General features: G+C 38.9%; 1 long non-coding RNA gene across 1 annotated transcript in view; it reads right to left on the bottom strand.

Moving 5' to 3' along the window:
- Positions 1-12,019: 12,019 nt before the first annotated feature.
- The window catches only part of LOC142533673 (uncharacterized), a 41,748-nt gene continuing 41,402 nt past the window's right edge, over positions 12,020-12,365 (bottom strand). The window contains exon 3 of the long non-coding RNA XR_012816790.1: positions 12,020-12,258. This is a non-coding gene — a long non-coding RNA (uncharacterized LOC142533673). The remainder of the gene's footprint in view (positions 12,259-12,365) is intronic.

Raw genomic sequence — 12,365 nt, 5'->3', positions numbered from 1 at the left:
ATATCATTATTTTGCGTAGAGATATGTTTCAAAGGAAGTGACCCATAACATAACGCGTCTGATCAAACTAAACCACAGTACTATGCTGGCAGAGATCATCACAGCCTTTCGACCGAACGTCCACTCCCACATACATAAGATCCCCGGTCATGCTTTACCAGATGGATTGGTCCCTGATCATACTTTACCGCTTTCTAATCTTGATCATAACCCGGTCATGCTTTAACGGGTAGAGAGGTCCCCGAGCACGTTCTCCGGCTTCCAAACCCGTTCATAATTGGTCACAAGACAATTCGCATACCTCAAAAACATAAAAAAAATAATTCTCTTTGCACGTAGAACATACTTACATAGCGTTGAGGGTTTCATTGGATCTTGCTTTGGCTACTGCTGCAAATACTAACACATTATCCATGCAACTTAAATCCTATAATTTAACCGTACCCAGCATACTCACTTCCGAGGTTATTAAATAGCTTATGACTTTCTAGACCACTTGGGACTTGACCATGTTTCACTATCGTACTAAACTATGACATCGAAACCCGTAACAATCTTGATAAGGAGTATAAACATTTCCCAAGCAATGGAAGACACGATCCTTGTTTAAACCATAGTTCAACGATTCCCATTCAAACTACATATCATCTAATCTAACCCTCCCCAAGCTTGGACATACGACGTATTAACACCCAAACGAAGCAATAGCACCTAAACCTAAAGTTCCTTAAACTCCCGGACAAGCGCCTAGGCACCTGCAATGTAGCGCTGCAGCACTTGGTCAAGCGTCTAGACGCTACCAACCAGAGCTGAGGCACTAACAATGCGAAGAACAGGCGCTGCGGCGCCCACAACCAAGCGCTGCGGTGCTAACAGATTCGAAGCTTAGGCGATGCGGCGCTCCCAACTTAGCGCTGGGGCGCTACTTGTGCGAGAAACAAACCTCAAGGAATTCATCTTCTACCCTATCCTCTTCCCTACAACTTCTATTTCAACCAGACCCTTACCGGACCCGAAACGAATCACCGAAAAGCGTCTGTCACAACACATGATGTTAAAACTTTTTAAGTTCGCAATATTAATTTTGACGTTAACAAAATTTGCTATTTTGTATTACTAATGTTTTACCTTAGTGTGCAGAAGTTAGGATCAGTTACGAGGTGTCTGAATCGCAAACTGAAGACCCAACTGATTGCACAAACCGAATCAGACAAACTGATATGTCATATGAGCAGTTCAGCTGATTGTCCAGCTGATAGGTGGTTCAGCAGGAGAACCTCAGAAGCCTGGCCAGTCGAAGGAGTGTTCAACTGATTAAGAGCCCAGCTGACCAGTTCAACTGAACAAAAGTGAAATCTGTTTAACTGACGAGTCAACTTATTTCGCTAGCCCAACTGGAGATCAGTTCAGCTGACTAGTTTGGAGCATCAGTTAAAATCCTTCAGTTGTAGATCAAGACAAACTCATTCAGTGGATTCCAGATATACACAAAGGTACAAAGCAATTGTCTAGTCAAAGGACAATAATGAACGTTGCATCAGAGCATTAAAGACAAACGTTTCAGAAGGGTAGTCGAAAAGTCAAGACACAGAATCCAATGAAAGAATTCAATGTTAGAGTAGGTGCCCGTCGAGCCAAGTGTTGGCCGAGCGTTCACAATGAAACTCTATGTATAAACAATCTTTATTTTAATAATATTTGAAATTATTGTTTTGGCACATCTTTATCTGTATACCCATGCTAGTTGCATAGATAAAGTCCTTGAATATACAAATAGTAGAAAGAATATGAGATGCTCATATGATGAGTATCATGAAACTCATATTTCGAATACTGTATATTCTAAACAGTTCCTAGTCGATTCAGGCGCCGCTAAGAAGGATATAGGCCGCTCGAGTTTGAGACTAGTATCTGCGATGTGAGTACCATGTTTTGGTAGGGGACATTGTGATGTCCGACCATGCAGATAGGTGCTCCTGGTAGAGTTCACTGAACAACCCTCCATATAGGACTTTCCAAGTGGTTCTCACTTATCGAGTGGAAACGTCCTAGTTTATGGTTGTACACCATTAGTCCTTATGACCCTGGACAACATTGAGACTCTATGTGCTAGCATTGCACTTTGACTTGTTTATCGACTCTCATGGGGTCATCAGGTGGCTAGGTTGGGTGTTTTGTCGAAACATATAGGAGTCGATGCATTGTAGTCGGGGATTCACCGCTTACCTTCGGGTATGGATATCCTATGTGATCACATGTATATGTAGTATGAAATCTCTGATCAGAGTATGGTGGTAATTAAGAAAGAGGTTTCTTAGATTACACCATCGATGCAACTACGACATGACACATAGTATCGATTCATTGACAACTCTCGATATACCAATGGTTGTCGAATCGGTCGGGATATATGAGTTGAAGGGACCGTACTGTACGCTAACCATAATTGAATGGTTCTTGCAGGCACTATCATTTGATACCTAGGGAATCATGTAAACGATGCTGCTAGGCGTTTAACATGATTGGTTGGTTACTATCAGACTTGAGTTCTGACGTTCTTATTATCAAGGAGTTGATAATTAAGAATGGAGCAATTGGAGTATGCTCATATAAGGACATGTTTAGTCCTGAATCACATCGAGATGTGAATCTACGGCTAGTTGTATCATTGAACCTATTGAGGGTCACACAAGTGCTAACTTTCTAGATCCCGTTGAGAAGTAAAAATAGTTTAATGTGTTGAACGGCTTATAAAGGAGTTTATAAGCGTAAATAAAATAGAAGTATGACTTCTAAAAGGGGAATGTGACTTTTAATTTGAGGAAGTGTTCCTAAATTAAAAGTTGGCCAAACAAATAATGTATTTGAAAATTATGATTTTCATAAACATTATCATGGACTAAATTAATTCAAGTGTTGAATTAATTAAACACTAGTGGGCCTAGTAGTGTCCAAAATAATTAAATTAATTCAAGTGTTGAATTAATAAAATAACAATACAAGGCCCAATTAGAGATAATTATTAAATTAATGGGCTTGAGTAAAACTAATTAAAGTTTAAATAGTCTCAAATATGTTTGAGACATTTAAATAAAAAGTCCATGGGCCTTGTAATTGTTATAAGCCCAAATAGAATAGCATGCATGTGAGGTGAAGGATTGAAAGCTATTTTTTCAATATCCAAGGCATGGCATGCACATGCATATTTTTGCTTTTTCATACACCAAGAAAAACACTCCTCCCTCTCTCCTAAAAGCTCTTGGCCGAAATTTGATATAATTTTCTTCGAAAATTTTGCTTCATCAATTGTTGTTGAATGCATACTCTTCTCAAAGAAAATGCCTTACATTTTCTGGTGCAAGTGTAAGGTGGATCTTCTTTGTTAGTGGTGGGCTTGATTTTGAGCATGGAGTGCTCAAGGAAAGCTTGTAGATCAATCTTGTCATTGAAGAGTTTAGTTGTTTGACAACTAAGTTGGAGCCATAATCAATCTTTTAAGATTGATAGGTAATTTTCTAAAACACTCTATGAATGTCATTTTGTGTTTTATTGTATTTGCTACACACTATAGTTTAGGGTGCTCGATTTTCTTACTAGAAAAATAATTTTGAAACTTCCGTTGCGCAAGCAAGCACCTTAATCGATCCCCTATCAAGTGGTATCAGAGCTATGGTTACTATTTTGTGTAGCATATACATGATATTATATTGAGGTCAATTTCTAACCGCATGAGACAATCAAAACAACAAATCGAAGGCCAGATTTTAGGGCGGTTTTGGGCAGCAAGTTGCTGCCACTTGCTGCCCGAGGGTTTGCCAGAAAGGCTCCTCGAACAGCCCCTTTCACTTGTAAAAAAAAAATTTGGTGTGCATGTTGGCCGGAATCTGGCGACAGAGCTCCGGCGACAGCGATGACGACTAGGGTTTCCAAAAGTGTTTTGGAATATCAAAGTGTCATGGGCATTGAAGTTGTTGGGTCATTAGATGGCTAAAACAATTTGTGAATTTAAATAGGCCAAAATATTTTTGGTGAAAAATGATTTTTTGGGCCCTTAAGTTTAAATTTACAAAAGTTGTGCATATTTTCTCATAAAATAAATAATTAAAGTTGGACTTTAATTATTTATAGTAAATGGTTATTTACAAGAAATTCGGTTATAAATAAATTAATTAGAAAGTAGACAAAGGAGTTTGTATACTTTGTTGATTTAGTTTATAATCGTGGCGGTTAGTGATTGAATCAAGATATATAATATTGGATCAATTGATTATTGTGATAATTAATTGATGATGTATGATATGTGATATTATGCATGAAGGATGATCAAAAGCCCAAGCCCAATTTGTTAGGTGTATGCTAGAATATTTTGTGTTAAATGATTGTAATAATTATCAATTTATAAAGTGGGCTTGAGATGTATCCCTATTTGCCATGGATATTTATTTGTAAATATTAGTATAGTGAAAGATCAAGATTAGAAGATGGTGACCTTGATGATTATGAAGATCGAAGACATGTAAATATTGGACGCTTATGTAAAAGTTGCATTTGCATCCCATGCATTTCCCTAGGATTGGACCTAGACCCGTGCTTAGCTCACACGGGCCATTAGTTTTGGGGCGATTGATTATCCTTGTTTAGCTTATTGTTTATAATATATGCATGATATGTTATAAATAATGAGTATGTTCGTTATTATTATGATAATAACAAAGTTGCATGAATCCGGCAAACATACGATCAAACATGGCGAGCTTTTAAATAAAATTAATGATGAGACCTTTCAAAATTAAAAACCCTCATTTTGAATAAGATTCAAAATTATTATCAAGCCCGAAAAGGGGAATTATAAAGCTGTTTATAATTTCCATGTCTTCCATCGACAATTGGGAGCATGATGAACGCTACCCGTATTCGGGGCTCGGCTCATATTATTGGGAAGGGAAGCTGTGACATCCATTGACACGGTGATGTGAACTACCTGGAACTCCCATGATTTCGACTCATATTATTGAGAAAACTCATGGTGACAGTCCATTAAAGTTCAACAACGATGGGTAAGGCTTGACACGTAAAGATGAACGACGTCATATTATTGGGTCATAATCAAACGTGAGATAAAAGTTTACGTAGAGGGTTGCATGGTGATGCAATTGGAAGCTACCTCTTAGGAATTGTGATTGATTGATATTATTCGGGATCATGATTTGCTAATTGGACCTTACATACCTACTGAGAAAAGGAGTTTCCCGTTTTCACTAGAGGGTAGTGAAAAATGTCAAAACAGTGAGAGCGAAAATTTATGAAGTAAAAGTCCATACTTTATATATTACTAAATATTTTAAAATAGTCATTAACATTTACCTGTTTTATTTTTCAGTACAAATTTTGACAATGTCTTCGATTCGCAACCCATTATCTGCAATACTCGACAAGCACATATTAACCGGACCTAATTACCTCAATTGACTAAGAAATCTGAAAATCGTCTTGAATTCGGAAAGGATAGCTTATACAATTACTGAGTCGCCCCCTGTTGAGGCTCTGACTAGCTGCACTCCTGAGGAATTGCAGACTTACAAGGATTGGTGTGACCATGACTTGCGAGCTAAGTGTTATATGCAGGCTTCTATGAATGATGAGCTGCAGAGACGGTTTGAGGATGCAAAGAGTGCTGCTGACATTCATTTGCATCTCAAGGAGCTCTTTGGTGAGCAAACACGGCCTCTTAGGCATGCTACCGTCAAGGAGCTAATCACTTTACGCATGCGATATGGGGCTTCGGTCCATGAGCATGGCCTAAAGAAGATTGGGCTCGTGGATAAGCTCGTTGGCATGGATCTTATGTTGCCTTCGGAGTTGACTACCGACGTGTTGCTCTTGTCACTGCCTAGCTCATTTGATCCTTTTGTGGTGAATTTCAACATGAACAAGCTGGAGCCTACCCTTGAGGAGTTGGTGAATATGCTTGTTACATTTGAAGCCACCATCAAGAAAGAAAAGTCGGTTCTTTATGTGGGCTCTTCATCCGGTACAAAGACTGGTCCACCTGGGAAGGGAAAGAAGCGTTCTTTCCAAAGTCCCAATAAGAACGTGCCCTTGAAGAGGCAAGCCCCGAGTCCCACTGTGGCAGCTACACCAGTTAAAGCTAACAAGACTGTTGACATATGTCATCACTGAAAGAAGCCTGGACATTGGAGGCGTAACTGCAGAGAATATCTTGCCCTGAAGAGTTCTGGTAACGGTATGTTCTATATTGAAGTAAACATTTCAATGAACTCTACTTCTTGGGTATTGGATACAGGCTGTGGCTCACATCTCTGTAATGATTTACAGGTGATGGGAAGAAGTAGGAGGCTTAGGGAAGGTGAGACCTTCTTGAGGATGGGCAATGGAGCAAAAGTTGTTGCCAAGGCCGTAGGAGATGTTTACTTGCTTTTGAACAATGATTTTAAGAGATGTTTTGTTTGTACCTGATTTGCTGAAAAACATTGTTCCCATTTCTATGCTTGATAAAGATGGATATTTTTGTTTATTTAGCAAAGGTGTTTGCAACATTTACAAGAATGAATGTTTGATTGGTACTGGAGAACTTGAAAACGATCTATATAACTTAAAATTGAAAGATATTACACTAAACAATGTCCAAGCAATAAAAACAAACAAGCGAAAGCAAGATACTCTTAATACATCACAATTATGGCATGCTCGATTAGGACATATTTCCCTAAGAAGGATGAACAAGCTATTGGGAGTGGGCATGTTTGATATGTCTGATATTAATTCTCTTCCAACTTGTGAATCCTATCTAAAAGAAATATGAACAAAATTCCCTTTAAGGGCCATGTGGAGCGAGCCAAAGGGTTATTGGATTTGATCCATACCGACGTGTGCGGTCCGCTTAGCATCACCACTAAGCATGGACATGCCTACTTCCTCACCTTTACCGATGACTTTTCGAGGTATGGGTATGTGTATTTGATGAAATACAAGTCTGAAGCCTTTGAAAGGTTCAAAGAATTCAGAAGTGAAGTAGAGAAACAGTTGGGACGAAGCATCAAGTCACTTCGATCGGATCGAGGTGGTGAGTACTTGAGTGCCGAGTTCCAAGAGTATCTTAGGGAGAATGAGATTCTCTCGCAGTGGACTGCGCCTGCTACAACACAGTTGAATGGTATTTCGGAGCGTCGTAACCGGACTTGGATGGACATGGTTCGGTCTATGATGGGGTTCACGGAGTTGCCGCCATCCTTTTAGGGATATGCTCTTGAGATAGCGGCACTGTTGTTGAACAATATCCATTCAAAGGCAGTTGATAAGACACCATATGAGATATGAATGGGTAAGCCTCCGAAATATTCTTTTCTTAGAATATGGGGATGCCCTGCTTATGTGAAGCAGGTAGTGGGAGATAAATTGGATAGTCGATCCATTTTATGTTACTTTGTGGATATCCAAGGAATTCAGTTGGATACTATTTCTATCATCCCCTAGAAACAAAGATGTTTGTTTATAGGAATGCAACCTTTTTGGAAAAGGAATTTCTATTGGATAGAAAATGTGAGATGATAGAACTCGAAGAGGTTCGACAGACACCTACAATTGAAGAACCCACACCCGAAGAGCCAACAGAGGAGATACAAGCTCCTAGAATATCCGAGAGAGTCTCGAGACCACCTATGAGGTATGGTCTGCTTCTTGAAGAGGGCCATGATGAGCCTAATCATGGATGTGATCCATTGACCTTCAAGAAGCATTATCTGATGCCGATTCATCCCAGTGGCTTGAAGCAATGGAATCTGAGATGAATTCCATGCATTCGAACCAAGTGTGGAATCTCGTGGATCCACTGGAGGGAACTGTTCCCATAGGGTGTAAATGGATTTACAAGAGGAAACTTGGGGCGGATGGGAAGGTATTGACTTTCAAGGCACGATTGGTGGCAAAATGATATACTCAAAGACAAGGAGTTGACTTTGAGGAAACCTTTTCTCCAGTTGCAATGTTCAAGTCTATAAGGATATTGTTAGCCATAGATGCATGGTATGACTATGAGATATGACAGATGGATGTCAAGACAACATTTCTTAATGAAGATATTAAGAAAGAGATTTACATGTCTCAACCTGAAGGTTTTACATCTATCGGAAGTGAGCATATGGTATGCAAACTTCAGAGATATATTTATGGTCTAAAGCAGGCATCTAGGAGTTGGAACCTCAGATTGGATAGTACAATCAAAGAATTTGGTTTTACTAAGAATCCTGAGGAACCCTGTGTATATAAGAAGGTCAGTGGGAGTACTATGACATTCCTGGTGCTTTATGTTGATGACATTCTACTCATTGGGAATGATGTAGGGATGTTGCAATCAACTAAAATATGGTTAGCGAGTAAGTTCTCGATGCAGGACTTGGGTGAAGCATCTTTTGTATTGGGAATACAGATCTATAAAGATAGATCAAGAAGATTGCTTGGTCTCACACAGTCCACATACATTGATACCATCGTGAAGCAGGTTCTCGATGGATGAGTCCAAGAGAGGACATCTACCAATGTGTCATGGCGTGTCCCTATCTAAGTCTATGTCTCCCAAGACTGATGCAGAGATAGCGGCGATGACACGCATTCCATATGCATCTGCAATTGGTAGCATCATGTATGGGATGATATCTACACGTCCTGACGTGGATTTTACACTAAGTGTAGTGAGTAGATATCAATCGAACCCTGATCTTCCACACTGGAAAGCTGTGAAAGATATCCTCAAGTATTTGAGAAGGACCAATAAGTTGTTCTTGGTCTATGGGGGTGGAGAACTGAAATTGGAAGGGTATACTGATTCTAGCTTCCAAAGCGTTATCGATGACTCGAAGTCAACCTCTGGGTTCGTATTCATGCTCAATGGTGCTGCTGAGGCCGAGCAAGACAGTACTGCGGATTCCACCACTGAGGCCGAATACATTGTTGCATCAGCTGCAGCAAAGGAGGCTGTTTGGATAAGGAATTTTGTCCAAGAGTTGGGCGTCATTCCTAATCGAGTTACTCCTGTCCCGTTGTTTTTTGACAACACAGGAGCTATAGCTCAAGCAAAGGAGCCAAGGTCTCATCAGAAATCCAAACATGTATTGAGAAAGTACCACATCCTCCAAGAGATTGTGGAAAGAGGAGAAGTGTCGATTGACAAAGTCGGCTCCACAGATAATGCTGCTGATCCACTAACTAAGCCTTTACCTGGACCATTATTCGAGAAGCATCGCGAATCGATGGGTTTAAAGCATATGGGTAGTTGGCTCTAGTGCAAGTGGGAGATTGTTAGAGTAGGTACCCGTCGAGCCAAGTGTTGGCCGAGTAGTTCACAATGAAACTCTATGTATAAACTATCTTTATTTTAATAATATTTGAAATTATTATTTTGACACATCTTTATCTGTATACACATGCTAGTTGCATAGATAAAGTCCTTGAATATACAAATAGTAGAAAGAATATGAGATGCTCAAATGATGAGTATCATGAAACTCATTATTCGAATACTATATATTCTAAACAGTTCCTAGTCGATTCAGCCGCCACTAAGAAGGATATAGGCCGCTCGAGTTTAAGACTAGTATCTGCGATGTGAGTACCATGTTTTGACAGGGGACATTGTGATGTCCGATCATGCAGATAGGTGCTCCTGGTAGAGTGAACTGAACAACCCTCCATATAGGACTTTCCAAGTGGTTCTCATTTATCGAGTGAAAACGTCCTAGTTTATGGTTGTACACCATTAGTCCTTATGACCCGGGACAACATTGAGACTCTATATGCTAGCATTGCACTTTGACTTGTTTACCGACTCTCATGGGGTCATCAGGTGGCAAGGTTGGGTGTTTTGTCGAAACATATAGGAGTCGATGCTTTGTAGTCGGGGATTCACTATGGATATCCTATGTGATCTCATGTATATGTAGTATGAAATCTCTGATCAGAGTATGATGGTAATTATGAAATGGGTTTCATAGATTACACCATCGATGCAACTACGGCATGATACATAGTATTGATTCATTGACAGCTCTCGATATACCAATAGTTGTCGAATCGGTCAGGATATATGAGATGAAGGGAACGTACTGTACGCTAACCATAATTGAATGGTTCTTGCAGGCACTATCATTTGATACCTAGGAAATCATGTAAGCGATGCTGCTAGGCATTTAACATAATTGGTTGGATACTATCAGACTTGAGTTCTGAGTTCTTATTATCAATGAGTTGATAATTAAGAATGGAGCAATTGGGGTATGCTCATATAAGGACATGTTTAGTCCCGAATCACATTGAGATGTGAACCCACGGATAGTTGTATCATTGAACCATTGAGGGCCACACAAGTGCTAACTTTCTAGATCCCGTTGAGAAGTAAAAATAGTTCAATGTTTTGAACGACTTATAAAGGAGTTTATAAGCGCAATGAAAATTAAAAGTATGACTTCTATAAGGGGAATGTGACTTTTAATTTGAGGAAGTGTTCCTAAATTAAAAGTTGGCCAAACAAATAATGTATGTGAAAATTATGATTTTCATAAACAATATTATGGACTAAATTAAATTAATTCAAGTGTTGAATTAATTAAACACTAGTGTGCCTAGTAGTGTAAAAAAAATTAAATTAATTCAAGTGTTGAATTAATTAAATAACATTGGGCCTTGTAGAGCCCAAGTAGAGATAATTATTAAACTAGTGGGCCTGAGTAAAATCAATTAAGGTTTAAATGGTCTCAATTGTATTTGAGACATTTAAATAAAAAGTTCATGGGCCTTGTAATTATTATGAGTCCAAATAGAATAGCATGCATGGGAGGTGAAGGGTTGGAGGCTACTTTTTCAATATCCAAGGCATGGCATGTACATGCTTACTTTTGCTTTTTCATACACCAAGAAAAACACTCATCCCTCTCCCTAAAAGCTCTTGGCTGAAATTTGTTATAATTTTCTTCAATAATTTTGCTTCATCAATTGTTGTTGATGCATACTCTTCTCAAAGAAAATGCCTTACATTTTCTAGTGCAAGTGTAAGGTGGATCTTTCTTGTTGGTGGTGGGCTTGATTTTGAGCAAGGAATGCTCAAGGGAATCTTGTAGATTAATCTTGCCATTGAAGAGCATAATTGTTTGACAACTAAGTTGGAGCCATAATCAATCTTTTAAGATTGAGAGGTAATTTTCTAAAACATTCTATGAATGTCATTTTGTGTTTTATTTTATTTGCTACAAACTATAGTTTAGGGTGCTCGATTTTCTTGCTGGAAAAATAATTTTGAAACTTCCGTTGCGCAAGCAAGCACCTTAATCGTTCCCTTTTCATTCAAGATGCAACAGATACAATAATTGAGTCTCACTGTACGATCAGTTTCTCGCCTATATATAGAGAAGATCAGTGGAGACGAAAAAATATGAGAACAAAATAAAACCAGAGAGAGTGTGGAAAAAGAAAGAGCACGCTTATTTGCGTATCAGCTTTCAAGAAGCATTCAGCCTAGAGGGAACTACTCTGAGTCATATTAGCTTAGTTTAGAAGCTTATTTCCCTCAGTGTGTGAGAACATCCTTGTTCAGTTCTCACACACGAACACACACCACCACCACTCAAATACAGTCTTGCACAAAGACGTTAAACTTGTGTATGTAGTTTTTCTCACATAGACGTTAAAGAAGTGTAGGCTGCAAGGTGATGCCTTCAGTCTAGACTATGAGTTCAAATAGGTAGTGGGTAAGTCCTAAGCTAGGTGGGTTTGTACAAGTAGTTGTATAAATAAAAGTCTTCTAGTGGATCCTACCCGAGGTGGTAGAATGGGTGACGTAGGCAGCAGTTGAAGTCTCCGAACATCCATAAACAAATCTTGTGTATTTAACTGATTAACTATTGTTTTCTAACTGACTTGATCAATTAGAGCATCCGTCAGTTCAGTTCTTGCCATAACTGAACTGATATATGCGACAACTAATCACCTGCTTTTCAGTTATTCAGTTTACATAAGTTAAAATGTTTTCTAATTTAACAGTCTTCTTCAAGAAAGATTACTTCGAGTTTCTTCCGCTTGGTTTTTAACCAAACTCGATTTAATTCATCGCAGTTAACATTCTTAGAACACGAGCTATTGCAGCTCATTGGAGAATATCTTGTTTGGAATGCCTTCAAAGGCACCAGCACACGATCCTTCACATGACATAACCTAGCACAGCAATGACCACTCGGCGATTTCCAACAAAGCCTGCAACCAAATAAACTTCAATAAAATATAAAACACATTTTGAAAACATCACAGTTGAGCAGTCACACGAGAATGATCATAACTCACTCTTTCTTTGTCCAAAAATT

This window comes from Primulina tabacum, chromosome 18 (assembly GCF_025594145.1).
Source record: "Primulina tabacum isolate GXHZ01 chromosome 18, ASM2559414v2, whole genome shotgun sequence".
Classification (NCBI taxonomy): domain Eukaryota; kingdom Viridiplantae; phylum Streptophyta; class Magnoliopsida; order Lamiales; family Gesneriaceae; genus Primulina; species Primulina tabacum.
This window is presented reverse-complemented; position numbering and strand designations above follow the sequence as displayed.